Source organism: Staurois parvus, unplaced genomic scaffold, assembly GCF_062004578.1.
Source record: "Staurois parvus isolate SC_StPar_1 unplaced genomic scaffold, SC_StPar_1.0 ptg003426l, whole genome shotgun sequence".
In the NCBI taxonomy this organism is placed as follows: domain Eukaryota; kingdom Metazoa; phylum Chordata; class Amphibia; order Anura; family Ranidae; genus Staurois; species Staurois parvus.
In genome coordinates, this window is record NW_028321222.1 from 4,010 (window position 1) to 31,672 (window position 27,663).

The 27,663-nt window shown below is 54.5% G+C and overlaps 1 long non-coding RNA gene across 1 annotated transcript; it reads right to left on the minus strand.

Moving 5' to 3' along the window:
* Positions 1-254: 254 nt before the first annotated feature.
* On the minus strand, positions 255-20,950 carry LOC149428187 (uncharacterized). Its single transcript, XR_016310846.1, has 2 exons — positions 20,720-20,950; positions 255-285 (listed from the first exon to the last, which is right to left on the minus strand). It is a non-coding gene; the product is annotated as an uncharacterized LOC149428187 (long non-coding RNA).
* Between the last annotated feature and the right edge of the window lie 6,713 nt (positions 20,951-27,663).

Sequence of the window (27,663 nt, forward strand, 5' to 3'; positions counted from 1 at the left end):
CTGAACCAGACCGCCCGGCCTCGGACGCTCCTGAACCAGACCGCCCGGCCTCGGACGCTCCTGAACCAGACCGCCCGGCCTCTGACGCTCCTGAACCAGACCGCCCGGCCTCTGACGCTCCTGAACCAGACCGCCCGGCCTCGGACGTTCCTGAACCAGACCGCCCGGCCTCGGACGTTTGAGCCCCCTGACCGGCTTACTAAACATTTCACATCAGATTATAAATCCGAATAAACATGAGATCGATCCACTCACCTTTTTTCTTGTTTCTGGCTGCGCTTGGATCTGCAAAGAGACAGAAATAAGTCACAGAAAGGTTTTGCTCTTAGCAGAATCTGAAAGAGAAGAGACGGGATCAAAGCATTGTGAGCCTCCGCCGGGGAGAGCGCACCAAACATGTTTCTAATAGCCGGCTAAAAATACGGCACGCAGCTCGGCCGACAACTCCGCGAACGTTCCGCCTCAAAACACTCAATCTTCATTTTATTTCCCTTCCACTAATCTTCAGAAATGACACAATTGAGGAGGACACGGGAATCCTTAAAGGGGAACTCCGCAGCATTTCCAGCCCAAGGACACAATGGAGGGAAGAGCGCGGATGACCCCGGACTCCCCAAATACCACAGGGATGGGGGGGCGGTATTTACAGATCTTGTACAGGCAATAAATGGGCTTTAAAGGGACAAAGTGACCCGGGTGGCATGGGGCCCGGTAGCAGTGTCTTCTTCTAACCAGAACTGACCTCGGTAGCTGCAAGCAATCTGGAGCAATTCATCCAAGGAAGCACTCAAGTCATCCATACATTCAGCCGCTCACTCTGCTCTCCCCTGTCCCAGCATTGACTCGGCTCCGCCTCCCACACCTCCTGCTCTGTGTATACAAGGCTGTCTATTGGCAGAGAAGTCACTGCTGGGAGGGGCTGCAGGGGGAGCTGACCGGCCGAGTCACTGCTGGTAGGAGCTGCAGGGGGAGCTGACCGGCCGAGTCACTGCCGGGAGGGGGTGCAGGGGCCGCTGACCGGCCGAGTCACTGCCGGGAGGGGGTGCAGGGGCCGCTGACCGGCCGAGTCACTGCCGGGAGGGGGTGCAGGGGCCGCTGACCGGCCGAGTCACTGCTGGTAGGAGCTGCAGGGGGAGCTGACCGGCCGAGTCACTGCCGGGAGGGGGTGCAGGGGCCGCTGACCGGCCGAGTCACTGCTGGTAGGAGCTGCAGGGGGAGCTGACCGGCCGAGTCACTGCCGGGAGGGGGTGCAGGGGCTGCTGACCGGCCGAGTCACTGCCGGGAGGGGGCGCAGGGGCCGCTGACCGGCCGTGTCACTGCCGGGAGGGGGCGCAGGGGCCGCTGACCGGCCGTGTCACTGCCGGGAGGGGGCGCAGGGGCCGCTGACCGGCCGAGTCACTGCCGGGAGGGGGCGCAGGGGCCGCTGACCGGCCGAGTCACTGCCGGGAGGGGGCGCAGGGGCCGCTGACCGGCCGAGTCACTGCCGGGAGGGGGTGCAGGGGCCGCTGACCGGCCGAGTCACTGCCGGGAGGGGGCGCAGGGGCCGCTGACCGGCCGTGTCACTGCCGGGAGGGGGCGCAGGGGCTGCTGACCGGCCGAGTCACTGCCGGGAGGGGGTGCAGGGGCCGCTGACCGGCCGAGTCACTGCTGGTAGGAGCTGCAGGGGGAGCTGACCGGCCGAGTCACTGCCGGGAGGGGGTGCAGGGGCTGCTGACCGGCCGAGTCACTGCCGGGAGGGGGCGCAGGGGCCGCTGACCGGCCGTGTCACTGCCGGGAGGGGGCGCAGGGGCCGCTGACCGGCCGTGTCACTGCCGGGAGGGGGCGCAGGGGCCGCTGACCGGCCGAGTCACTGCCGGGAGGGGGCGCAGGGGCCGCTGACCGGCCGTGTCACTGCCGGGAGGGGGCGCAGGGGCCGCTGACCGGCCGTGTCACTGCCGGGAGGGGGCGCAGGGGCCGCTGACCGGCCGTGTCACTGCCGGGAGGGGGCGCAGGGGCCGCTGACCGGCCGTGTCACTGCCGGGAGGGGGCGCAGGGGCCGCTGACCGGCCGTGTCACTGCCGGGAGGGGGCGCAGGGGCCGCTGACCGGCCGAGTCACTGCCGGGAGGGGGCGCAGGGGCCGCTGACCGGCCGTGTCACTGCCGGGAGGGGGCGCAGGAGGAGCTGACCGGCCGTGTCACTGCCGGGAGGGGGCGCAGGGGCCGCTGACCGGCCGTGTCACTGCCGGGAGGGGGCGCAGGGGCCGCTGACCGGCCGTGTCACTGCCGGGAGGGGGCGCAGGGGCCGCTGACCGGCCGTGTCACTACCGGGAGGGGGTGCAGGGGGAGCTGACCGACCGAGTCACTGCCGGGAGGGGGCGCAGGGGGAGCTGACCGGCCGTGTCGCTGCCGGAAGGGGGTGCAGGGGCCGCTGACCGGCCGTGTCACTGCCGGAAGGGGGTGCAGGGACCGCTGACCGGCCGAGTCACTGCCGGGAGGGGGTGCAGGAGGAGCTGACCGGCCGTGTCACTGCTGGTAGGGGGAGCTGACCGACGTGTCACTGCTGGGAGGGGGTGCAGGGGGAGCTGACCGGCCGTGTCACTGCTGGTAGGGGGTGCAGGGGGAGCTGACCGGCCGAGTCGCTGCTGGTAGGGGGCGCAGGGGGAGCCAATAATGGATGCCATGTCACGAGCCTCTTTTAACCGCTGAAATCCAGGATGGTTCAGGACGGCCCAAGGACAGCGAATGGTTTTAGCGGGTAAATTCTCTCTTGCGTATTGCGCGACTCATCACTGTAGGCGTGGCTTTAACCACTAGACCCGCCCCCCGGCCTCTCCCCACACTTTCTGTTCCCATGTAACTATCAGTGTTTTTTGATAGAAGATGACTTTGACCCCCAAACAGGATCTATGTTTAGGGCAGAGGCCCTGGTGAACACATCGCTGGGTTTTGCAGTTTTTTATGTCACGCGGTATTTGCGCAGCGGTTTTTTTTCGCAATAAAATTCAGAAAAATTGCAAACAAAACCAAAACCCCCCCACAATATTTTTTGTAAAATATAAAACGTGATGCAACGCCGAGCAAAGCGATACCAAACATGTCACGCTGTAAAATTGCGCACGCTGGTGCAACGGCGACAAATGTTACTATCCATAGGCCACGCGTTACCAGCCTGCAGCCCGGGTTCACAGCACTGCGGAGCGGGGAAACGGTTGCGAATTCTGTGCGTTTCCAGCACCGCAATCGCGTTCATGCGATCTGGTGCGGGCGTCAATAAAAGAATGACACCCCGAAACGGATCGCAAAATGCCATGCGATTGCCAAAAATCGCATCGGTGAGAACGCCCATGCAACGCGAATCAGGTTCGGATTAAAGAAAAAAAAAATAAGTTTTGCACCTTTTTGGTGCGGATGCGATTTGAGCCGTACAAAGTGAAAGAATGTATTGTGCCCACGATGGAGCTTCGGAAGAAGAGGACAGAATCTGCAGAACTCGCACATAAAATATTTGCGATTTGTTATTTTGTAGCTTTTTACGATGGAGAACGATCGTCGGTGGTCAAAACGGCAGAAAAAGTCACGCGAGAACGACTTTAGAAATCGCACCGCAGCCAATCGCACGTTAAGACACCGACATTCATTAGATGCGATTTCGTCACCGGTCACGCCGGCTGCGATTTCTGAAGACTTTCAATGATTTCTTGCCATTTCCATTCTATTCTATGTCTGTGAAATCGCAACAAAAAACTGCAGGAAAAGTAACGCAAGAACGACTTTAGAAATCGCACCGCAGCCAATCGCACGTGTTAAGACACCGACATTCATGAGGTGCGATTTCAATTCCCAAATCGCACCAGTGTGACCAGGCACTTATTGCGCCTTGTAAAAATGTTCAATGATTTCTTGCCGTTTCTATTCTATGTCTGTCAAATCGCTACAAAACTGCACGTTAAGACACCGACATTCATTAGATGCGATTTCAGGTGCGATTTCATCACTGATCATAGCGGCTGCAATTTGTGAGATTTCTGAAGACTAAGGTGATTTGTGAAGATTTTCAACGATTTCTTGTGATTTGCAGAGCGATTTCCATTCTATTCTATGTCTGTCAAATCGCAACAAAACTTCAGGAAAAGTCACGCAAGAACGACTTTATAAATCGCGCCGCAGCAAATCGCACGTGTTGAGACACCGACATTCACATTCATTAGATGCGATTTCATCACCGGTCATATCAGCTGCGATTTGTGTGCGATTTCTGAAGACTTTATGACGACTTGTGAAGACTTTCAACGATTTCTTGTGATTAGCAGAGCGATTTCAATTTATTTGTTTGTCTGTGAAATCACAAAACTGCAGAAAAAGTCACGCAAGAACGACTTTAGAAATCGCGCCGCAGCAAATCGCACGTGTTCAGACGCCGACATTTAAATTCATTACATGAGATTTCTGGTGCGATTTCGTCACTGGTCATACCGGCTGCGATTTGTGTGCGATTTCATCATGATTTCAGGTGCGATTTCTGAAGACTATGACGACTTGTGAAGATTTTCAACGATTTCTTGCCATTTGCAGTGCGATTTCCATTCTATTCTATATCTGTGGAATCGCAACAAAACTGTAGAAAAAGTCACGAAAAAGAGCAACTTTAGAAATGGTGCCGCAGCAAATCGCACGTTAAGAAATGGACATTCATGAGGTACGATTTCAATTCGAAAATCGCATCGGTATGACCGGACACTTATTGCGACTTGTGAAGATTTTCAACCAACGATTTCTTGCCATTTGCAAAGCGATTTCCATTCTATGTCTGTGAAATCGCAACAAAACTTCAGGAAAAGTCACGCAAGAACGACTTCTGAAATCGCGCTACAGCAAACCGCACGTGTTGAGACATCGACATTCACTAGATGCGATTTCATCACCAGTCATATCAGCTGCGATTTCTGTGCAATTTCAGGTGCGATTTCTGACGACTTGTGAAGATTTTCAACGATTTTTTTGCCATTCGCAGTGCGATTTCCATTCTATGTCTGTGAAATCGCAACAAACTGCAGAAAAGGTCACGCAAGAACGACTTTAGAATATACGCTGCAGCAAATCGCACGTGTTGAGACGCCGACATTCACATTCCTAAGATGAGATTCCAGGTGCGATTTCGATTCCCAAATCGCACCTGTATGACCCGGCACTTATTGCTACTTGTGAAGATTTTCAACGATTACTTGCGATTTGCAGAACGATTTCCATTCTATTCTAGGTCTGTGAAATTGCAACAAAACTGCAGAAAAAGTCACGCGAGGACGACTTTAGAAATCATGCCGCAGCAAATCGCACGTTAAGAAACCAACATTTATGAAGTGTGACTTCAATTCCCAAATCGCACTGGTATTACCCGGCACTTATTGCAACTTGTGAAGATTTTCAACGATTTCTTGCCATTTGCAGAACGATTTCCATTCTATTTCTGTAAAATCGCAACAAAACTGCAGAAAAAGTAATGGAAGAACGACTTTAGAAATCGCACCGCAGCAAATCGCACGTGTTCAGACACCGACATTCACATTCATGAGATGAGATTTCATCACTGGTCATACCGGCTGCAATTTGTGTGCGATTTCTGAAGACTTTGACGACCTGTGAATATTTTCATCGATTTCTTGCCATTCTATTCTATGTCTGTGAAATCGTAACAAAACTGCAAAATGCAAGGACTTTTGAAATCTCGCTGCAGCAAAATCGCACCGGTATGACCGGACACTTATTGCGACTTGTGAAGATTTTCATCGATTTCTTGAGATTTGCAGAGCGATTTCCATTCTATACTATGTCTGTAAAATCGCAAAACTGCAGAAAAAGTCACGCAAGAACGACTTTAGAAATTGCGCCGCAGCAAAATCGCACGTTAAGAAACCGACATTCACGAGGTGCGATTTCAATTCCCAAATCGCACCGGTGTGACCGGACGACTTATGGCGACTTGTGAAGATTTTCAACGATTTCTTTTCTATTCTATGTAGGTGAAATCGCAACAAAACCGCAGAAAACGTAACGCAAGAACAGCTTTAGAAATTGCGCCTCAGCAAATTGCACGTTAATGAGGTGCGATTTCAATTCTAAAATATAACCGGCACTTATTGTGACGTGTGAAGATTTTCAACGATTTCTTGCCATTCGCAGTGCGATTTCCATTCTATTCTACGTCTGTGAAATTGCAACAAAAACTGCAGAAAACGTCACGCAAGAACGACTTTAGAAATCGCACGTGTTGAGACACCGACATTCACTTTCATGAGATGCCATTTCAGGTGCGATTTCATCACTGGTCACACCGGCTGCGATTTGCGTGCAATGTCAGATGCGATTTCTGAAGAATTTATGACGACTTGTAAATATTTTCAACGATTTCTTGCGATTTCCATTTTATTCTATGTCTGTGAAAGCGCAACAAAACGGCAGAAAAATTCACGCAAGAACGACTTTCGCCGCAGCCAAAATCGCACGTGTTCAGACGCCGACATTCACGAGATGAGATTCCAGGTGTGATTTCGATTCCCAAATCGCACCTGTATGACCCGGCACTTATTGCGACTTGAAGATTTTCAACAATTTCTTGCCATTTGAGTGCGATTTCTGAAGACTTCATTGCTGCTCGTGAAGATTTCTTGCGATTTGCGGTGCGATTTCCATTCTGTGTCTGTGAAATCACAAAAAAACAGCAGAAAAAGTCACACAAGAACGACTTTAGAAATCAAGCCGCAGACAAATCGCACGTGTTCAGACACCGACATTCACGAGATGAGATTCCAGGTGCGATTTCAATTCCCAAATCGCACCTGTATGACCCGGCACTTATTGCGACTTGTGAAGATTTTGAACGATTTCTTGTGATTTGCGTGCAATTTCTGAAGACTTCATTGCTGCTTGTGAAGAGTTCTTGCGATTTGCGTGCGATTTCTATTCTATGTCTGTGAAATCGCAACAAAACGGCAGAAAAAGTCATGCAAGAACGACTTTAGAAATCGCACCGCAGCCAATCGCACGTGTTCAGGCGCCGACATTCACGAGATGAGATTCCAGGTGCGATTTCGATTCCCAAATCGCACCTGTATGACCCGGCACTTATTGCGACTTTTCAACGATTTCTTGCCATTTGCGTGCGATTTCAGAAGACTTCATTGCTGCTTGTGAAGATTTCTTGCGATTTGCGGTGCGATTTCCATTCTATGTCTGTGAAATCGAAACAAAATGGCAGAAAAAGTCACACAAGAACGACTTCAGAAATCGCGCCGCAGCCAATCGCACGTGTTCAGACGCCGACATTCATGAGTTGCGATTTCAGGTCCCAAATCGCAGCGGTCTGCCCGGGCACTAACACTTGTTTGGTGATGGGAATCATTGTGTGACATTGAGCATTGAAAGCCTGGCTGTGCGTGGCGGCCCCATCACAGGGGTGGGGGAGGGGATCGTAGATCGAACTATTTTGTGGTCGAATGTTTGTAGAACTACTAATTAGAGGTGGAAAATCGCAGACTTGCTGCATACGGAACACAAAACTTGTCACGCAGCGATCCCTTGCGCAGGGACTCCATTGTCTCTCGGACGCCGGCCGCAGAATAAACCGTTCGGCTTTTTTTTTTTATCGCCCCCCCCCCCCCCCCCCCCCCCCAGGAGGCAGCATTTTCCAGAAACAACAATGTGGCGCGCCGTCACAATGGATTCGTCGGCACAAGACCTGCAATCAGCAAAGTTTTCTTTTGCCGGCGCGGCATACCTTCCCGCTGAACAGGAGCCATCGGCGTGATTGATGACCGCAACATTCTCCGCACGAGATCCCCTGCGCGGGGGGGGGGGGGGGGGGGGCTTCCTGCAGGAGTCGACACGAGGCAGGAAATCGCCGTGACGGGCGATATTTATTTCAAGCGCCTTCCGTACAAAACCCCCGGAATAAATGAAATGTGTTCACACCCGTCGGTCAGGAAAGGTGCGTTTCTCTGGCAGGTAAAAAACGTTCGAGAGCCGCCCGCCGCCTATGAAATATTCGATGTTTGGATCTGGAAACAGAACGAAGAATACTTGGCACAGCGAACGCGGGGGAAGCGGATGGAACCAATTAGCTTCAAAAGATGGAAACGGCGGGTGACTGGAGGAAGAGGGCAATGGCGGGCGACTGGAGGAGGGCGACTGGAGGAAGGCGACGGCGGGCGACTGGAGGAGGAAGGCGACGGCGGGCGACTGGAGGAGGAAGGCGACGGCGGGCGACTGGAGGAGGAAGGCGACAGCGGGCGACTGGAGGAGAAGGGCAACTGGAGGAGGAGGGTGACGGCGGGCGACTGGAGGAGGAGGGCGACGGCGGGCGACTGGAGGAGGAGGGCGACGGCGGGCGACTGGAGGAGGAAAGCGACGGAGGGCGACTGGAGGAAGAGGGTGATGGCGGGCGACTGGAGGAAAGAGGTGAAGGGTGACTGGAGGGTGGCGGCGGGCGACTGGAGGAGGAAGGTGACGGCGGGCGACTGGAGGAGGAAGGTGACGGCGGGCGACTGGAGGAGGAAGGTGACGGCGGGCGACTGGAGGAGGAAGGTGACGGCGGGCGACTGGAGGAGGAAGGCGACGGCGGGCGACTGGAGGAGGAAGGCGACGGCGGGCGACTGGAGGAGGAAAGCGACGGCGGGTGACTGGAGGAGAAGGGCAACTGGAGGAGGAAAGCGACGGAGGGCGACTGGAGGAAGAGGGTGATGGCGGGCGACTGGAGGAAAGCGATGGAGGGTGACTGGAGGGTGGCGGCAGGTGACTGGAGGAGGAAGGCGACGGCGGGCGACTGGAGGAGGAAGGCGACGGCGGGCGACTGGAGGAGGAAGGCGACGGCGGGCGACTGGAGGAGGAAGGCGACGGCTGGCGACTGGAGGAGGAAGGCGACGGCTGGCGACTGGAGGAGGAAGGCGACGGCGGGCGACTGGAGGAGGAAAGCGACGGCGGGCGACTGGAGGAGGGCGGCAAGTCCGGCTTTATTACGGCTTGTTAGTGTTTAGTTGTCCCTTGTACTCACAAGGAGGAAACACAGCGATTCATTGCAGAATTGCCGTGGACACCGTGCTGGGCGGAGGAGGGGTGGATGCCGGCATCCGTCTTCCGGGTTCCGTTCCCTGCGACGTCGGGACGTACGGGGGACGGAACTGGCGGGAAATTTGAAAATGACAAAAAGTGACATTCACTGAATCCACTAAAATCACATCGTATAACATTCCTGTATCAAACCATTTCACATACATTGTGTCCCGAGTGCTTTGTCCGGCGCCCTGCCTGCATTTTTACCGCCCTTTCTGCCTGGAAGCTGAGAAACGTCCATGGCGTCCCTTGGGCTCGGGGCGCCTCCAGTTGAGTCCACCTTGGTCTCCACCTTCCACCTCCTTCAACACCGTTGCCTGCTTGAGGAAACCAAACCCTCCACGGATTCCCAGGCACCCAGAAGAACGTCGGAGGCCGTCACAAAGCGCGACCCCATTAACGATAATTGCTTTATCCTTCTGAAAACTCGGGATTAGCTTTAAGAATCGGCCGTCGTAAACAGGTCACCAGGCGGGTCCCCCGAGGGACCTAACAGGCCCCCGACTACAGATGAGGAAAGCCGGGTGAGACGAAAGCTGTGAGATCCATGAAACACCAAACCTGACCTTCTCTTTGTTCTGGGCCTTCACGTATTTTAAGGGGATTTACATGCATTTTTTTTTTTTTTTTGAGGAGGGAAAAGCGCAGTAGAAAGCCCCCACCAACCCCACCATAAATGAGGACAATATGTGGGGATTATTTTATCTTTTTACAAGCCCAATTTATAAGGTGCGTTTTTTTCGGAGATGAAGCCGGATTTGAAGGAACGGATGACATGATGAAAGAAAACGGAGCACTTTGAGAGAGGCCGGCCTCGCGTTTTAGGCCTAAGTGAGCCTTTTCGGGAAGGTGTGAAATCTCGCAGTTTGTCAATTTTTTTTTTTTTCAACTAAATCCTTATGGCGAAAGGAACGATCCGCCGATTCCGACTACCATCTGAGGGCCATCGCACGCATGAACGCCATTCCCAGGTAGATTTATGCTCCTCTCCGTGATAAAGAGCTTAAAGACGCATTATGGCCGAATCTGGAGATGGCCGACCATGCAACATAATACGGAGATGAAAGCTCTGCGGATCCACAAGCGCTTTACGGCGCGGTAATGAATCTTCCAGGATTTCACAGCTTCTGCGCCTAAAAAACACACCAGGCCTTGTGTATGAAGGAATCCATCTATTCAGACAGAGGTCCTCCCTATAGACCAAGGGTCTCTCAACCAGGGTTCCTCCACAGGTTGCTAGGGATTCATGGAGCAATTTCTGCCTCTCAGATAGGTTCCCAGTCAGGGGTGGACTGACCACTCATGGGACCCCCAGGCAATAGGGGATCATGGGGCCCCTGTGTCCTCACCCACACCCAAAAAAAAACAAAAAACACACCAGGCCTTGTGTATGAAGTATATGAAGGAATCCATCTATTCAGACAGCAGAGGTCCTCCCTATAGACCAAGGGTCTCTCAACCAGGGTTCCTCCACAGGTTGCTAGGGATTCATGGAGCAATTTCTGCCTCTCAGATAGGTTCCCAGTCAGGGGTGGACTGACCACTCATGGGACCCCCGGGCAATAGGGGATCATGGGGCCCCTGTGTCCTCACCCACACCCAAAAAAAAAAACCCACCAGGCCTTGTGTATGAAGTGTATGAAGGAATCCATCTATTCAGACAGAGGTCCTCCCTATAGACCAAGGGTCTCTCAACCAGGGTTCCTCCACAGGTTGCTAGGGATTCATGGAGCAATTTCTGCCTCTCAGGTTCCCAGTCAGGGGTGGACTGACCACTCATGGGACCCCCGGGCAACAGGGGATCATGGGGCCCCTGTGTCCTCACCCACACCCAAAAAAAACACAAAAAACACACCAGGCCTTGTGTATGAAGTATATGAAGGAATCCATCTATTCAGACAGAGGTCCTCCCTATAGACCAAGGGTCTCTCCACAGGTTGCTAGGGATTCATGGAGCAATTTCTGCCTCTCAGGTTCCCAGTCAGGGGCGGACAACTCATGGGGCCCCCGGGCAATAGGGGATCATGGGGCCCCTGTGTCCTCACCCACACCCAAAAAAAAAAAAACACACCAGGCCTTGTGTATGAAGGAATCCATCTATTCAGACAACAGAGGTCCTCCCTATAGACCAAGGGTCTCTCAACCGGGGTTCCTCCACAGGTTGCTAGGGATTCATGGAGCAATTTCTTCCTCTCAGGTTCCCAGTCAGGGGTGGGACTGACAACTCATGGGGCCCCCGGGCAATAGGGGATCATGGGGCCCCTGTGTCCTCACCCACACCCAAAAAAAAAGCCTATGAAAAAGGTACCAGAGGCATCTCATGGGGCCCCTAGGCAATAGGGGATCATGGGGCCCCTGTGTCCTTGCCCAAACTCAAAAAAGCCTATGAAAAAGGTACCAGGGGCATCTCATGGGGCCCCCTACTGACCCAGAGCCCTCAGGCAGTGCCAGAGTTCCCAAATGGTCAGTCCGCTCCTGTTCCCAGTGACACCACTGATCTATTTAGCCATCTGTAAGGGGGTAATTCTTCCAAATCACCACAAGTGTAAGGAGTAGTCTTCCCGCGAGGCAGGGGTCTTTGAACTTTCTAAAGAGAGGGCCAGTTTACTGTCCGTCAGACTCTAGGGGGTTGTGGCCAGTGGGTAGGAAATATACCGGCATCAGTGGGAATAGAAAAAAATTATATAGCGTCTGTGGTCAGTAGGAGGGGGAATGTGGGAGGAATAGGGCCCCGTCGTTGGTGTCAGCGGGAGGAATAGCGCCCCGTCGTTGGTGTCAGCGGGAGGAATAGCGCCCCGTCGTTGGTGTCAGCGGGAGGAATAGCGCCCCGTCGTTGGTGTCAGCGGGAGGAATAGCGCCCCGTCGTTGGTGTCAGCGGGAGGAATAGCGCCCCGTCGTTGGTGTCAGCGGGAGGAATAGCGCCCCCTCGTTGGTGTCAGCGGGAGGAATAGCGCCCCCTCGTTGGTGTCAGCGGGAGGAATAGCGCCCCCTCGTTGGTGTCAGCGGGAGGAATAGCGCCCCCTCGTTGGTGTCAGCGGGAGGAATAGCGCCCCCTCGTTGGTGTCAGCGGGAGGAATAGCGCCCCATCATTGGTGTCAGCGGGAGGAATAGCGCCCCATCATTGGTGTCAGCGGGAGGAATAGCGCCCCATCATTGGTGTCAGCGGGAGGAATAGCGCCCCGTCGTTGGTGTCAGCGGGAGGAATAGCGCCCCGTCGTTGGTGTCAGCGGGAGGAATAGCGCCCCGTCGTTGGTGTCAGCGGGAGGAATAGCGCCCCGTCGTTGGTGTCAGCGGGAGGAATAGCGCCCCCTCGTTGGTGTCAGCGGGAGGAATAGCGCCCCATCATTGGTGTCAGCGGGAGGAATAGCGCCCCATCATTGGTGTCAGCGGGAGGAATAGCGCCCCATCATTGGTGTCAGCGGGAGGAATAGCGCCCCATCATTGGTGTCAGCGGGAGGAATAGCGCCCCATCATTGGTGTCAGCGGGAGGAATAGCGCCCCATCATTGGTGTCAGCGGGAGGAATAGCGCCCCATCATTGGTGTCAGCGGGAGGAATAGCGCCCCATCATTGGTGTCAGCGGGAGGAATAGCGCCCCATCATTGGTGTCAGCGGGAGGAATAGCGCCCCATCATTGGTGTCAGCGGGAGGAATAGCGCCCCATCATTGGTGTCAGCGGGAGGAATAGCGCCCCATCATTGGTGTCAGCGGGAGGAATAGCGCCCCATCATTGGTGTCAGCGGGAGGAATAGCGCCCCATCATTGGTGTCAGCGGGAGGAATAGCGCCCCATCATTGGTGTCAGCGGGAGGAATAGCGCCCCATCATTGGTGTCAGCGGGAGGAATAGTGCCCGCATTGCCAATGCACAAAACAGACATACACCAGCACATCACAACACGTATGGCAGTTCACGTGTAATATGAAGGCAAACATGGCTCCCGTAAAGCACCAGTAGGAGACAAATCCCACCAAAGAGAAGAGTTGGAACAATAAAAGGGATTTTGGCTTTATAGGAGGGGTCCAGGCGTGGTGCGTTGGACGTATGTCGGAGTCGGAGGGCCCCTGAAGATGACCAGCAAAGCAATGTCAGGACCAACGAACATTTCTAGATGTTTCCAATGACTTTTGGAGTTCAGCTCCACATAGAAAAAAAAAAATAAATCAGGTGTCCTGGGGCTGTGCTGTGTGTCAGAGCTGTGTAAATCTCAGGACTGGATGGACAGCCATAAAAGCCGATGCCTGGAGTTCAGCTTCAATCAGAAGTCCCCACGCCTTGCTGCTGCCAGGTATTGGCACGCTCACATGTGATAATATCACGGATTCCAGCGATGAAGACTGACTTCTGCTTCTCCAAATCTCCAATCTGAGAGATTTCCATATGGAACATTAATCCGAACAGCAACAACGAGGGAGGGGAACATGCCTCTGCCACATCCAACGCAATGAGAAAGTGTTCCCTCCCCACGTGGGAAGATTAATACCGTGTGCCGCCATGTCTTGTACAATCCCGTCATTGGAAGTCCTGCCAAGGCCTGCACATGCCTGACAACCGACCTTCCTAAACGGGATCCTTCCACCGCTCTGCGCTCCGCACAGCAGACCAGCGTCACCGAGAGGCAACCTGGGAATAAAGTCACTACCATTGATAGACACCTTCTGTGCTGCAGGATCCCCCCCCCCCCCTATACTTAGCTGAGCCCGATCCGGAGGATGGAGGCTCAATGATGGAAGTGGGGAGGGAAGGCTCGGCGAGGGAGGTGATGAGGGAAGGCTCGGCGAAGGAGGTGGGGAGGGAAGGCTCGGCGATGGAGGTGATGAGGGAAGGCACGGCGATGGTGGTGATGAGGGAAGGCTCGGCGAGGGAGGTGATGAGGGAAGGCTCGGCGAGGGTGGTGATGAGGGAAGGCTCGGCGATGGTGGTGATGAGGGAAGGCTCGGCGATGGAGGTGATGAGGGAAGGCTCGGCGATGGTGGTGATGAGGGAAGGCTCGGCGAGGGAGGTGATGAGGGAAGGCTCGGCGAGGGAGGTGATGAGGGAAGGCTCGGCGAGGGAGGTGATGAGGGAAGGCTCGGCGAGGGAGGTGATGAGGGAAGGCTCGGCGATGGTGGTGATGAGGGAAGGCTCGGCGATGGTGGTGATGAGGGAAGGCTCGGCGATGGTGGTGATGAGGGAAGGCTCGGCGATGGTGGTGATGAGGGAAGGCTCGGCGATGGTGGTGATGAGGGAAGGCTCGGCGATGGTGGTGATGAGGGAAGGCTCGGCGAGGGTGGTGATGAGGGAAGGCTCGGCGAGGGTGGTGATGAGGGAAGGCTCGGCGAGGGTGGTGATGAGGGAAGGCTCGGCGAGGGTGGTGATGAGGGAAGGCTCGGCGAGGGTGGTGATGAGGGAAGGCTCGGCGAGGGTGGTGATGAGGGAAGGCTCGGCGAGGGTGGTGATGAGGGAAGGCTCGGCGAGGGAGGTGATGAGGGAAGGCTCGGCGAGGGAGGTGATGAGGGAAGGCTCGGCGAGGGAGGTGATGAGGGAAGGCTCGGCGAGGGAGGTGATGAGGGAAGGCTCGGCGATGGTGGTGATGAGGGAAGGCTCGGCGAGGGAGGTGATGAGGGAAGGCTCGGCGAGGGAGGTGATGAGGGAAGGCTCGGCGAGGGTGGTGATGAGGGAAGGCTCGGCGAGGGTGGTGATGAGGGAAGGCTCGGCGATGGTGGTGATGAGGGAAGGCTCGGCGATGGTGGTGATGAGGGAAGGCTCGGCGAGGGTGGTGATGAGGGAAGGCTCGGCGAGGGTGGTGATGAGGGAAGGCTCGGCGAGGGTGGTGATGAGGGAAGGCTCGGCGAGGGTGGTGATGAGGGAAGGCTCGGCGAGGGAGGTGATGAGGGAAGGCTCGGCGATGGTGGTGATGAGGGAAGGCTCGGCGAGGGAGGTGATGAGGGAAGGCTCGGCGAGGGAGGTGATGAGGGAAGGCTCGGCGATGGTGGTGATGAGGGAAGGCTCGGCGATGGTGGTGATGAGGGAAGGCTCGGCGATGGTGGTGATGAGGGAAGGCTCGGCGATGGTGATGTGGGGAGGTTGATTGACGGAGGTGGAGGGGGAAAGCTCACTGACGGAGGTGGAGGGGGAAAGCTCACTGACGGAGGTGGAGGGGGAAAGCTCACTGACGGAGGTGGAGGGGGAAAGCTCACTGACGGAGGTGGAGGGGGAAAGCTCACTGACGGAGGTGGAGGGGGAAAGCTCACTGACGGAGGTGGAGGGGGAAAGCTCACTGACGGAGGTGGAGGGGGAAAGCTCACTGACGGAGGTGGAGGGGGAAAGCTCACTGACGGAGGTGGAGGGGGAAAGCTCATTTAGGGAGGTGGGGAGGGCTCATTTAGGGAGGTGGGGAGGGGTGGGGGCTCATTGACAGAGGTGGGGGGCTCATTGACGGAGGTGGGGAGGGAAAGTTAATTGATGGAGGTCAGGAGGGGAGGCACATTGATGGAGGTGGGGAGTGAAGGTTCATTGATGCAGGTGGGGAGAAGAAGGCTCTTTAATGGAGGTGGGGAGGGAAGGCTCATTGATGCAGGTGTGGAGAGAAGGCTCTTTAATGGAGGCGGGGAGAGAAGGCTCTTTAATGGAGGCGGGGAGAGAAGGCTCACTGATGGAGGCGGGGAGGGGAGGCTCATTGATGGAGGCGGGGAGGCTCATTGATGGAGACTCATTGATGGAGGCGGGGAGGCTCATTGATGGAGGCTCATTGATGGAGGCGGGGAGGCTCATTGATGGAGGCGGGGAGGCTCATTGATGGAGGCGGGGAGGCTCATTGATGGAGGCGGGGAGGGGAGGCTCATTGATGGAGGCGGGGAGGGGAGGCTGGGGTGTGTAGTCCGATCAAATAGAAGAGCTACTAGAGCTCAAATTTTTTAAAAAGTGAATGCTGGTTCTGATAGAAAGGTGTCAGAACAGAGGGCATCACAGTTTGCTGTGTGGGGGGGGCTGTGTAGCCGCAGATCGGTCAGGGTGCCCATGCTGACCCGTGTCCACAGTCAAAAGTGCCTACAATAGGCACGTGAGCATCAGAACTCTGCAAAAACAGTTCAAAAATGGTCCGAAGGAACACAACAAGTTTGAGGTGTTGACGTGGCCTCCAAATTCTCCAGATTTTAATCCAAATCGAGCATCTGTGGGATGTGCTGGAAAAACAAGTCCAATCCATGGAGGCCCCAACTCAGAACTCATGGGACTTAAAGGATCTCCTACTGACAGCTTGGTGCCAGATACCACAGCGTACCTTCAGAGGTCTAGTGGCGTCCATGTCTCGACAAGTCAGGAGACCTACTCAATATTAGGCGGGTGGTCATAAAGATGATTGGCTGATCGGTGTATGTGGCCACCAACACACCCAGGAGCACAATCCAAGCATTTATTCGATGATGACATGACAGTGTGAAGGTGCAACATTTCAGGGCCATGCAGGACGTCTTCATCAAGGATGATTTACCATCAATGGATGTCTTGTCCAGACATTTTTGGGTACATTGGATGAAGATAACCACAAGTCTGGGTAGCTGCCAATGTGGAAGCCAATCAGCCTTTCAAATGCCAAATGTTGGGCTTACCCGCTTTGGGCCCACTTTCATTCACAAATTCCAAATGGTCGATTCAGTCTTCCTGTATATCACATCCAGTCCTCCATGTCTACAATCATTACCCCATCGTCCAATCATCTCAGTCAGTGAAGCTCAGTACTCAGGTTACGTTCTCCAACCTAGGTTAACCCCCCTCTCCTCCGCAGACACGTATTTATATCGATCCAACAGCCATAAAGTATTTGTCTACATCAAGCGCCACAAGTCTCGCTGTCCTGGCCAAGTCTGCACGTTACGGCCCCACAGGATTTCTAGGAGATATGATGAGAGACAATCCCATAGATGTCTACGAGGCTGTGATGAACAGGTGTGGGAGGGATGAGGGCGGACGATCGAGGTAAGGATCGGCCCGGAAAGTGAGACTTGTGGTGCTGGATGTAAACAAATACTGGAGACCATGGACATTGGACCAAGATACGTAATGCGCAGGCTAGACCAGGACCGTGAGACTTGCGGCGTTGGGTGTAAATACTGGAGGCCATCAGATCAAGATAAGTAATGCTCAGGCTTAACCAAGACTGTGAGACTGGATGTAAACAAATACTGGAGGCCATGGCCATCGGATCAAGATAAGTAATGCGCAGGCTTGACCAGGACCGTGAGACTTGTGGCGCTGGATGTAAATACTGGAGGCATCAGATCAAGAGAAGAAATGCTCAGGCTTAGCCAAGACTGAGACTTGTGACGCTGGATGTAAACAAATACTGGAGACCATGGCCATTGGATCAAAGTAATGCTCAGGCTTAACCAGGACTGTGAGACTTGTGGCGCTGGATGTAAACAAATACCAGAGGCCATAGCCATCAGATCAAGATAAGTAATGCGCAGGTTTGGCCAGGACCGTGAGACTTGTGGCTCTGGATGTAAACAAATACTGGAGGCCATGACCATTGGATCTAAGCAATGTGCAGGCTTGGCCAGGAGTTGTGTGGCGCTGGATGTAAAATAATGGAGACAATGGTCATCAGATCAAGATAAGTAGTGCGCAGGCTTGGCCAGAATAGTGAGACTTGTGACACTGGATGTAAACAAATACTGGAGGCCATGACCATCAGATCAAGTAATGCGCAGGCTCGTCCAGGACAGTGAGACTCATGGAGCTGGATGTAAACCAATACTGGAGGCCATGACCATCGGATCAAGTAATGCACAGGCTTGGCCAAGACAGTGAGACTTGTGGCGCTGGATGTAAACAAACACCAGAGGGCAGGTCCATCAGATGAAGGTAAGTATACAGATGTGGAGGGGGAAGGGTGGATATCAGTTGCCTATAAAGCAGAGCTCAGATTTGGAGACAGAAAAGCAGCACAAAAAGCCAACTAGGCGTGCTGCTGTGCAAACAAGAGATATTCTGACAGAAAGACAAGCAGAGTGACAGAGATACGGAACTCATTCATCCGCTGCTTCTTCTTTCACTGTCCAATCCAAAGACTGGGGGGAGGGGGACAAAACCTGAAAGTGCTAAGAACATCAGGGCTGTGCAAATCTGAGGACAGAATGGACAGACATACAAATATTCTGAATAGAAAACTCCTCCCTTATATGTTTGTAATTTGTGTCCTCAGAGATCAGCCTGGATTTCAGCTTTACGGAATCCAGGACTTGATATATGACAACGCCTTCTGGAATGTTTCTCATCCCAGGTCATACAAGCAACGAAAACAGAGCAGACCCCAGACATTACTAGTACCCCCGCAGATCACCCCCCAGACATTACTAGTACCCCCGCAGATCACCCCTCAGAGCAGACCCCAGACATTACTAGTACCCCCGCAGATCACCCCTCAGAGCAGACCCCAGACATTACTAGTACCCCCGCAGATCACCCCTCAGAGCAGACCCCAGACATTACTAGTACCCCCGCAGATCACCCATCAGAGCAGCCCCCAGACATTACTAGTACCCCCGCAGATCACCCATCAGAGCAGCCCCCAGACATTACTAGTACCCCCGCAGATCACCCCCCAGACATTACTAGTACCCCCGCAGATCACCCCCCAGACATTACTAGTACCCCCGCAGATCACCCCCCAGACATTACTAGTACCCCCGCAGATCACCCCCCAGACATTACTAGTACCCCCGCAGATCACCCCTCAGAGCAGACCCCAGACATTACTAGTACCCCCGCAGATCACCCATCAGAGCAGACCCCAGACATTACTAGTACCCCCGCAGATCACCCATCAGAGCAGACCCCAGACATTACTAGTACCCCCGCAGATCACCCATCAGAGCAGCCCCCAGACATTACTAGTACCCCCGCAGATCACCCATCAGAGCAGCCCCCAGACATTACTAGTACCCCGCAGATCACCCATCAGAGCAGCCCCCAGACATTACTAGTACCCCCGCAGATCACCCATCAGAGCAGACCCCAGACATTACTAGTACCCCGCAGATCACCCATCAGAGCAGCCCCCAGACATTACTAGTACCCCCGCAGATCACCCATCAGAGCAGACCCCAGACATTACTAGTACCCCGCAGATCACCCATCAGAGCAGCCCCCAGACATTACTAGTACCCCCGCAGATCACCCATCAGAGCAGACCCCAGACATTACTAGTACCCCCGCAGATCACCCATCAGAGCAGACCCCAGACATTACTAGTACCCCCGCAGATCACCCATCAGAGCAGACCCCAGACATTACTAGTACCCCCGCAGATCACCCATCAGAGCAGACCCCAGACATTACTAGTACCCCGCAGATCACCCATCAGAGCAGACCCCAGACATTACTAGTACCCCCGCAGATCACCCATCAGAGCAGACCCCAGACATTACTAGTACCCCCGCAGATCACCCATCAGAGCAGACCCCAGACATTACTAGCACCCCCGCAGATCACCCATCAGAGCAGACCCCAGACATTACTAGTACCCCGCAGATCACCCATCAGAGCAGCCCCCAGACATTACTAGTACCCCGCAGATCACCCATCAGAGCAGACCCCAGACATTACTAGTACCCCCGCAGATCACCCATCAGAGCAGACCCCAGACATTACTAGTACCCCGCAGATCACCCATCAGAGCAGCCCCCAGACATTACTAGTACCCCGCAGATCACCCATCAGAGCAGACCCCAGACATTACTAGTACCCCGCAGATCACCCATCAGAGCAGCCCCCAGACATTACTAGTACCCCCGCAGATCACCCATCAGAGCAGACCCCAGACATTACTAGTACCCCGCAGATCACCCATCAGAGCAGCCCCCAGACATTACTAGTACCCCGCAGATCACCCATCAGAGCAGACCCCAGACATTACTAGTACCCCCGCAGATCACCCATCAGAGCAGACCCCAGACATTACTAGTACCCCCGCAGATCACCCATCAGAGCAGACCCCAGACATTACTAGTACCCCGCAGATCACCCATCAGAGCAGACCCCAGACATTACTAGCACCCCCGCAGATCACCTCTCAGAGCAGACCCCAGACATTACTAGTACCCCGCAGATCACCCATCAGAGCAGCCCCCAGACATTACTAGTACCCCGCAGATCACCCATCAGAGCAGCCCCCAGACATTACTAGTACCCCGCAGATCACCCATCAGAGCAGACCCCAGACATTACTAGCACCCCCGCAGATCACCCATCAGAGCAGACCCCAGACATTACTAGTACCCCGCAGATCACCCATCAGAGCAGCCCCCAGACATTACTAGTACCCCGCAGATCACCCATCAGAGCAGCCCCCAGACATTACTAGTACCCCGCAGATCACCCATCAGAGCAGACCCCAGACATTACTAGTACCCCCGCAGATCACCCATCAGAGCAGACCCCAGACATTACTAGTACCCCCGCAGATCACCCATCAGAGCAGACCCCAGACATTACTAGTACCCCCCGCAGATCACCCATCAGAGCAGACCCCAGACATTACTAGTACCCCCGCAGATCACCCCCCAGACATTACTAGTACACATCTCCCTCCATATATGAAGACAGAAGCCGCCATGTCCCCCCATAGTGACTGCGGGACCCTCAGAGCACACTTACTCTCAGAGCCTTCGCTGCCCTTGTTCCTCCTCGCCCTCCGCAGGTGCCGGCTCTCCTCCTCCAGGTAGGACAAGTCTTCGGGGCTGAAGCCGTGTATGATGGGCGCCATCTGCAAGACATGGAAACAACATGGCGACTTCAGTACACAATGATAGTTCTATGGGACAGGGAAGGAGAACAACATCATTGGTGTCAGTGGGAGGAATAGTGCCCCATCATTGGTGTCAGTGGGAGGAATAGTGTCCCATCATTGGTGTCAGTGGGAGGAATAGTGCCCCATCATTGGTGTCAGTGGGAGGAATAGTGTCCCATCATTGGTGTCAGCAGGAGGAATAGTGTCCCATCATTGGTGTCAGCGGGGGGAATAGTGCCCCATCATTGGTGTCAGTGGGAGGAATAGTGCCCCATCATTGGTGTCAGTGGGAGGAATAGTGCCCCATCATTGGTGTCAGTGGGAGGAATAGTGCCCCATCATTGGTGTCAGTGGGAGGAATAGTGCCCCATCATTGGTGTCAGTGGGAGGAATAGTGCCCCATCATTGGTGTCAGTGGGAGGAATAGTGCCCCATCATTGGTGTCAGTGGGGGGAATAGTGCCCCATCATTGGTGTCAGTGGGAGGAATAGTGCTCCATCATTGGTATCAGTGGGGGGAATAGTGCCCCATCATTGGTGTCAGTGGGAGGAATAGTGTCCCATCATTGGTATCAGTGGAAGGAATAGTGCCCCATCATTGGTGTCAGTGGGGGGAATAGTGCCCCATCATTGGTGTCAGTGGGAGGAATAGTGCTCCATCATTGGTGTCAGTGGGGGGAATAGCGCCCCATCATTGGTGTCAGTGGGGGGAATAGCGCCCCATCATTGGTGTCAGTGGGGGGAATAGCGCCCCATCATTGGTGTCAGTGGGGGGAATAGCGCCCCATCATTGGTGTCAGTGGGAGGAATAGCGCCCCGTCATTGGTGTCAGTGGGGGGAATAGTGTCCCATCATTGGTATCAGTGGGGGGAATAGTGTCCCATCATTGGTGTCAGTGGTAGGAATAGTGCCCCATCATTGGTGTCAGCGGGAGGAATAGTGCCCCATCATTGGTGTCAGTGGGAGGAATGGCACCCTATCATTGGTGTCAGTGGGAGGAATAGTGCCCCATCATTGGTGTCAGTGGGAGGAATAGTGCCCCATCATTGGTGTCAGTGGGAGGAATAGTATCCCATCATTGGTGTCAGTGGGAGGAATAGTGTCCCATCGTTGGTATCAGTGGGAGGAATAGTGCCCCATCATTGGTGTCAGTGGGGGGAATAGTGCCCCATCATTGGTGTCGGTGGGAGGAATAGTGCCCCATCATTGGTGTCAGTGGGAGGAATAGTGCCCCTCAGGGGGTGGAGGGGGGTCCACTTTCAAGGGGTTGTGGGGGGGTCCGCCTTCAGGGGGTAGTCCATTTTTAGGAGGTAAGTGGGTGGGTCGGGGTCTGCTTCAAGGATTGCTCAGTGACATAAGAGGAAGGGAGGAGTCTAGCAATGGAAGGGAGGAGTCTAGCAATGGAAGGGAGGAGTCTAGCAATGGAAGGGAGGAGTCTAGCAATGGAAGGGAGGAGTCTAGCAATGGAAGGGCTGGAAGGTATTCTTACTATTTGCTGATGAAGATCACCCCCCCCTCCCCCCCCCACACACACAGAATGGGGCTGGATCCTGAATACTGTCCTCCAATCAGGGCAGGAGGAGATTTGTACATTTCGGAGGGTTCAGGGAGAGGCGACTTTCCTCCAGCCAGCAGCTCCATTTCTGCCCAGACTTGACTCGTCGGAGGACTGGGAGCAGCTTGTTGTTTTAGTGACTGAGATGCTGGAAATGCCGGGGGCTGGGCTGCACCCCGGAAGTGAGGCGACGGAGGAAACCCGACCCATTGTTCCCGTAAACCAACAACGTCAAATTCCATCGACATGAATGTGTGAACTGATGACCCGGGAAAAGCTGCGCCGCAATGGAATGACACGGCGCGTTCTGCTCAGACATCCATCCATCCATCCGCACTACCAGTGATCTATTGCTGGAAATGTGCAGATTTCCTCTGGCATTTATGGTGACGATCTGACAAAATTCGACCCCCCCCCCCCCGGAATGTTCATCCTTGGCACAGACACACAGGGGGTACAATGGCAATTAAAGGGTTCATTGCCCAATCAGCGAGTTTGTTAGCTCTCAGCACGCGGCAGGCTATACACTGAGCCATGGGGAGCAGAAAAGAACTGTCAAAAGACCTGCGTAACAAGGTAATGGAACTTTACAAAGATGGAAAAGGATATAAAAAGATATCCAAAGCCTTGAATATGGCGGTCGGGGCTGTTCGCTCACTTACTAGGAAGTGGACGATTCGGGGAACTCTTGATACCGAGCCAAGGATGGGCAGACCGAGAAAGATTGCAGCCAGGACTGCCAGAAGAATTGTTCGGGATACAAAGAACACCCCCCACAGGTCACCTCAGGAGAAATCCAGGCTCCTCTGGACAAAGACGGAGAGGTTGTTCCAAGGAGCGCAATACGACGATACTGGAACAAAAATGAGCTGCATGGTGGAGTTCCAAGAAAGAAACCTTTGATGTGACAATGCCACAAAGAAGCCCGGATGCAATATGGCCGACAACACCTGGACACGCCTCACCGGGCTTTTTAGTGAATAGTATCATCACTGATCACTGTATTAGTGTCACTAGTGATGTCCGTGGCAGTTAGTTTCCCCCCAGCATCAGTTAGTGTCAGATTGCCCTCCGCACTATCACAATCCCACTGTAAGTCACTGAACACCACCATTAGTAGGTATAAAAAATACAGGATGGATGGAGACATGGAAGGATGGATGGATGAATGGAGACATGGAAGGATGGATGGATGAATGGAGACAGGGAGAGAAAGATGGATGGAGACATGGAAGGATGGATGGAGACATGGAAACAGGGACGGATGGAGACAGGGAAGGATGGTAAGATGGAGACAAGGATGGATGGATGGATGAAGACATGGAAGGATGGATGAAGACAAGGATGGATGGAAGGATGGATGAAGACATGGATGGAAGGATGGATGAAGACAAGGATGGATGGAAGGATGGATGGAAGGATGGATGAAGACATGGATGGATGGATGGATGAAGACATGGATGGATGGATGGATGAAGACAGGGATGGATGGAGAGAGGGATGGATGAAGACAGGGATGGATGGATGAAGACAGGGATGGATGGATGAAGACAGGGATGGATGGATGGATGAAGACAGGGATGGATGGATGAAGACAGGGATGGATGGATGAAGACAGGGATGGATGAAGACAGGGATGGATGGAGACAGGGATGGATGGAGACAGGGATGGATGGATGAAGACAGGGATGGATGAAGACATGGATGGATGGATGGATGAAGACATGGAAGGATGAATGAAGACATGGAAGGATGGATGAAGACATGGAAGGATGGATGAAGACATGGAAGGATGAATGAAGACATGGAAGGATGGAAGGATGAATGAAGACATGGAAGGATGAATGAAGACATGGAAGGATGAATGAAGACATGGAAGGATGGATGAAGACATGGAAGGATGGATGAAGACATGGAAGGATGGATGAAGACATGGAAGGATGAATGAAGACATGGGAAGGATGGAAGGATGAATGAAGACATGGAAGGATGAATGAAGACATGGAAGGATGAATGAAGACATGGAAGGATGGATAGATGAAGACATGGAAGGATGAATGAAGACATGGAAGGATGGAAGGATGAATGAAGACATGGAAGGATGGATGGAGTTTGCTGTGAATACTAAAAATGAATGAAACACGGTTTTCGGTTTGGGGCACTCAGACGCGGCGCGGTTCCACACTGCCAGACATTAGAAGCGAGAGCCGGAGCCGAGGAGGCCGAACCTGGAGAACATGCCGGGACAATTAGGACCGTTGCGGTGCGTTGTTGTGAGTACAGACACTTGTTGCTGACCATCCGCTGTCCTGCTGCGATGTGCAAATATTCATCAGATCACTCGAAGATCTGCTTGTACTCCGGGCAGCACAGAGGACGCCGACAACTAGGAGACCATGATTTGCCGCAGATCTCTCCATCGGAAGCCGGGCTGTGCAGAGGAAAATGACAGCCGAGGAAAGGGACAGGACACCCCGATGGCACGGGACACACCGACCGGCACACCACACGGCTACCGGCACGGGACACACTGACCGGCACGGGACACAGCGACCGGCACGGGACACCCCGACCGGCACGGGACACCCCGACCGGCACACCACACGGCTACCGGCACGGGACACACTGACCGGCACGGGACACACTGACCGGCACGGGACACACCGACCGGCACGGGACACCCCGACCGGCACGGACACCCCCGACCGGCACACCACACGGCTACCGGCACGGGACACACTGACCGGCACGGGACACACCGACCGGCACGGGACACACCGACCGGCACGGGACACACCGACCGGCACACCACACGGCTACCGGCACGGGACACACCGACCGGCACACCACACGGCTACCGGCACGGGACACACCGACCGGCACACCACACGGCTACCGGCACGGGACACACTGACCGGCACGCTTTGATGATTTGTAGCACCACAACCCCCTGCAGCACACAAAAGCCCAGCATGTGCGTGTTCCTGTACACGGGACTATGTCCAGGGGCAGGACTACACGGGCCGGACACCCTTCCAACTGATTCCCTCCTGACACTGCACAGGGAGATGAATTCATTCCCCCCCCCCCCCCCCCCCGGGGGTCTTTGCTGGGTGTTGGGCTTACATTCAACAGACACGGTCCTGTGCAAGAGACTGGTAGAGATTTCCTCTCTGTGGGACTATATATGAAGACAGGGATGGATGAAGACAGGGATGGATGGATGAAGACAGGGATGGATGGATGAAGACAGGGATGGATGAAGACAGGGATGGATGGATGAAGACAGGGATGGATGGACAGGGATGGATAACACACAATCTAAGACTAGTAATAGACAGATGTAAAGAGTCCAATAAACATGAGAAATCATTCCAGCCAGACATGCACATTTATACATTGTGAAGGAATACCCAGCACTACCCCAGTCTTGGGCCGGCCATACACACCTCAACTGGAGCGGAGGAGGGCCCGAGGGGCACCTTCTAGCTCAACAAAACTTGAATTCTAAACCAAAAGGCGCCCAATGAAATATTTCCTCCTGAACAGTGACTGAGTCCTATCAGATGTAGTCACTCTTCAGGTATTCAGACAGCAGAAGGTGCAGCAGATGTCGGAGTACAATAGTTGGATCCAACACAACCGCAGCCGTGGGACGGCCGGGATCCAACACAACCGCAGACAGGGAACGGCCGGGATCCAACATGGCAACAGTCAGGGAACTGCCAGGATCCAACATGGAAGTAGTCAGGGGACTGCCAGGATCCAGTATGGCAGCAGTAAGGGTGCTGTCTGGATCCAGCATGGCAGTAGTCAGAGAACTGCCAGGAACCAACATGGCAGCAATCAGCCTCTAACATGGCTGCAGGCTGATTCAAGGGTCAGTTCCACATGAACTCCATGCTGAGCGGTCGTCCGCCATTCCTGTGACCAGATTCTCTTGTCAGGACAATGGCTGTTCCTGAGCTCACCACAGATTATTGTTGTGTGAGGTCCACCTGTCCCCCCCCCGCATGAAAGGGTCCACCTGTCCCCCCGGCATGAAAGGGTCCACCTGTCCCCCCGGCATGAAAGGGTCCACCTGTCCCCCCGGCTGGAAGGGTCCACCTGCTAATGTCCCTGGCCTCTTCCATGCCATCATGCCTATGACTGTCAAGTCTTGCAATGCCTCCTGGGACTTGTAGTCCCACCCAAGCTGAAGGCGGAGGTTGGGACTCCTTTGACTAGGTCTCCTGCCCCGGCCTACATGATAGAGGACTCCTTGCTCTGCAGACATTGGATGACATCACACGGAGACTCAAATATTGACACAAGGCTGTGCTAAGTCTTGTGGGGAAGGATAAATAGTAAGAGACGGGCTGGAGCGCCATTTCCTGCCGGAACGGGATTCGGCTCCTCGGTCACTTCTTATTTATCGTTCCCAGGAAGACCGTTACTAAACCGTTAATGGACAAAAGAAGATCGCGGACAGCGCAACTAAAGCCGGCGAGTGTTTTCTACGTGTCTGGAAGGAAACCCCCCGAATTATTACCTCTGTAAGAGGGTGCAGTCCAAGTGTGGACACAGGAGAGCGCCCTCCACCACGCACGTGCAGTCAGGAGAGCGCCCTCCACCGCGCACGTGCAGTCAGGAGAGCGCCCTCCACCGCGCACGTGCAGTCAGGAGAGCGCCCTCCACCGCGCACGTGGAGTCAGGAGAGCGCCCTCCACCGTGCATGTGCAGTCAGGAGAGCGCCCTCCACCGCGCACGTGCAGTCAGGAGAGCGCCCTCCACCGCGCATGTGCAGTCAGGAGAGCGCCCTCCACCGCGCATGTGGAGTCAGGAGAGCGCCCTCCACCGCGCATGTCCGGCCCTCATTCCCACGTACCAGGAACGCTCCGACTGGAGGATCGGGATGGAGAGAGACACAGGAAGGAGAAGAGATTGAGGGACAAACAAAAAGGGAATGCGTTGATGCTATTGGGGGGGGGGGGGGTGGACATATTCAAAGCCTGCCTGTCCTTCAATGATCAGACTTGTGCTGACGCCCCCCTGCCTGTCCTCCAATAATCAGACTTGTGCTGATGCCCCCCTGCCTGTCCTCCAATAATCAGACTTGTGCTGATGCCCCCCTGCCTGTCCTCCAATAATCAGACTTGTGCTGATGCCCCCCTGCACAGCCTGTCTGTCCTCCAATGATCACACTTGTGCTGACACCCCCCTGCACAGCCTGCCTGTCCTCCAATGATCACACTTGTGCTGACACCCCCCTGCACAG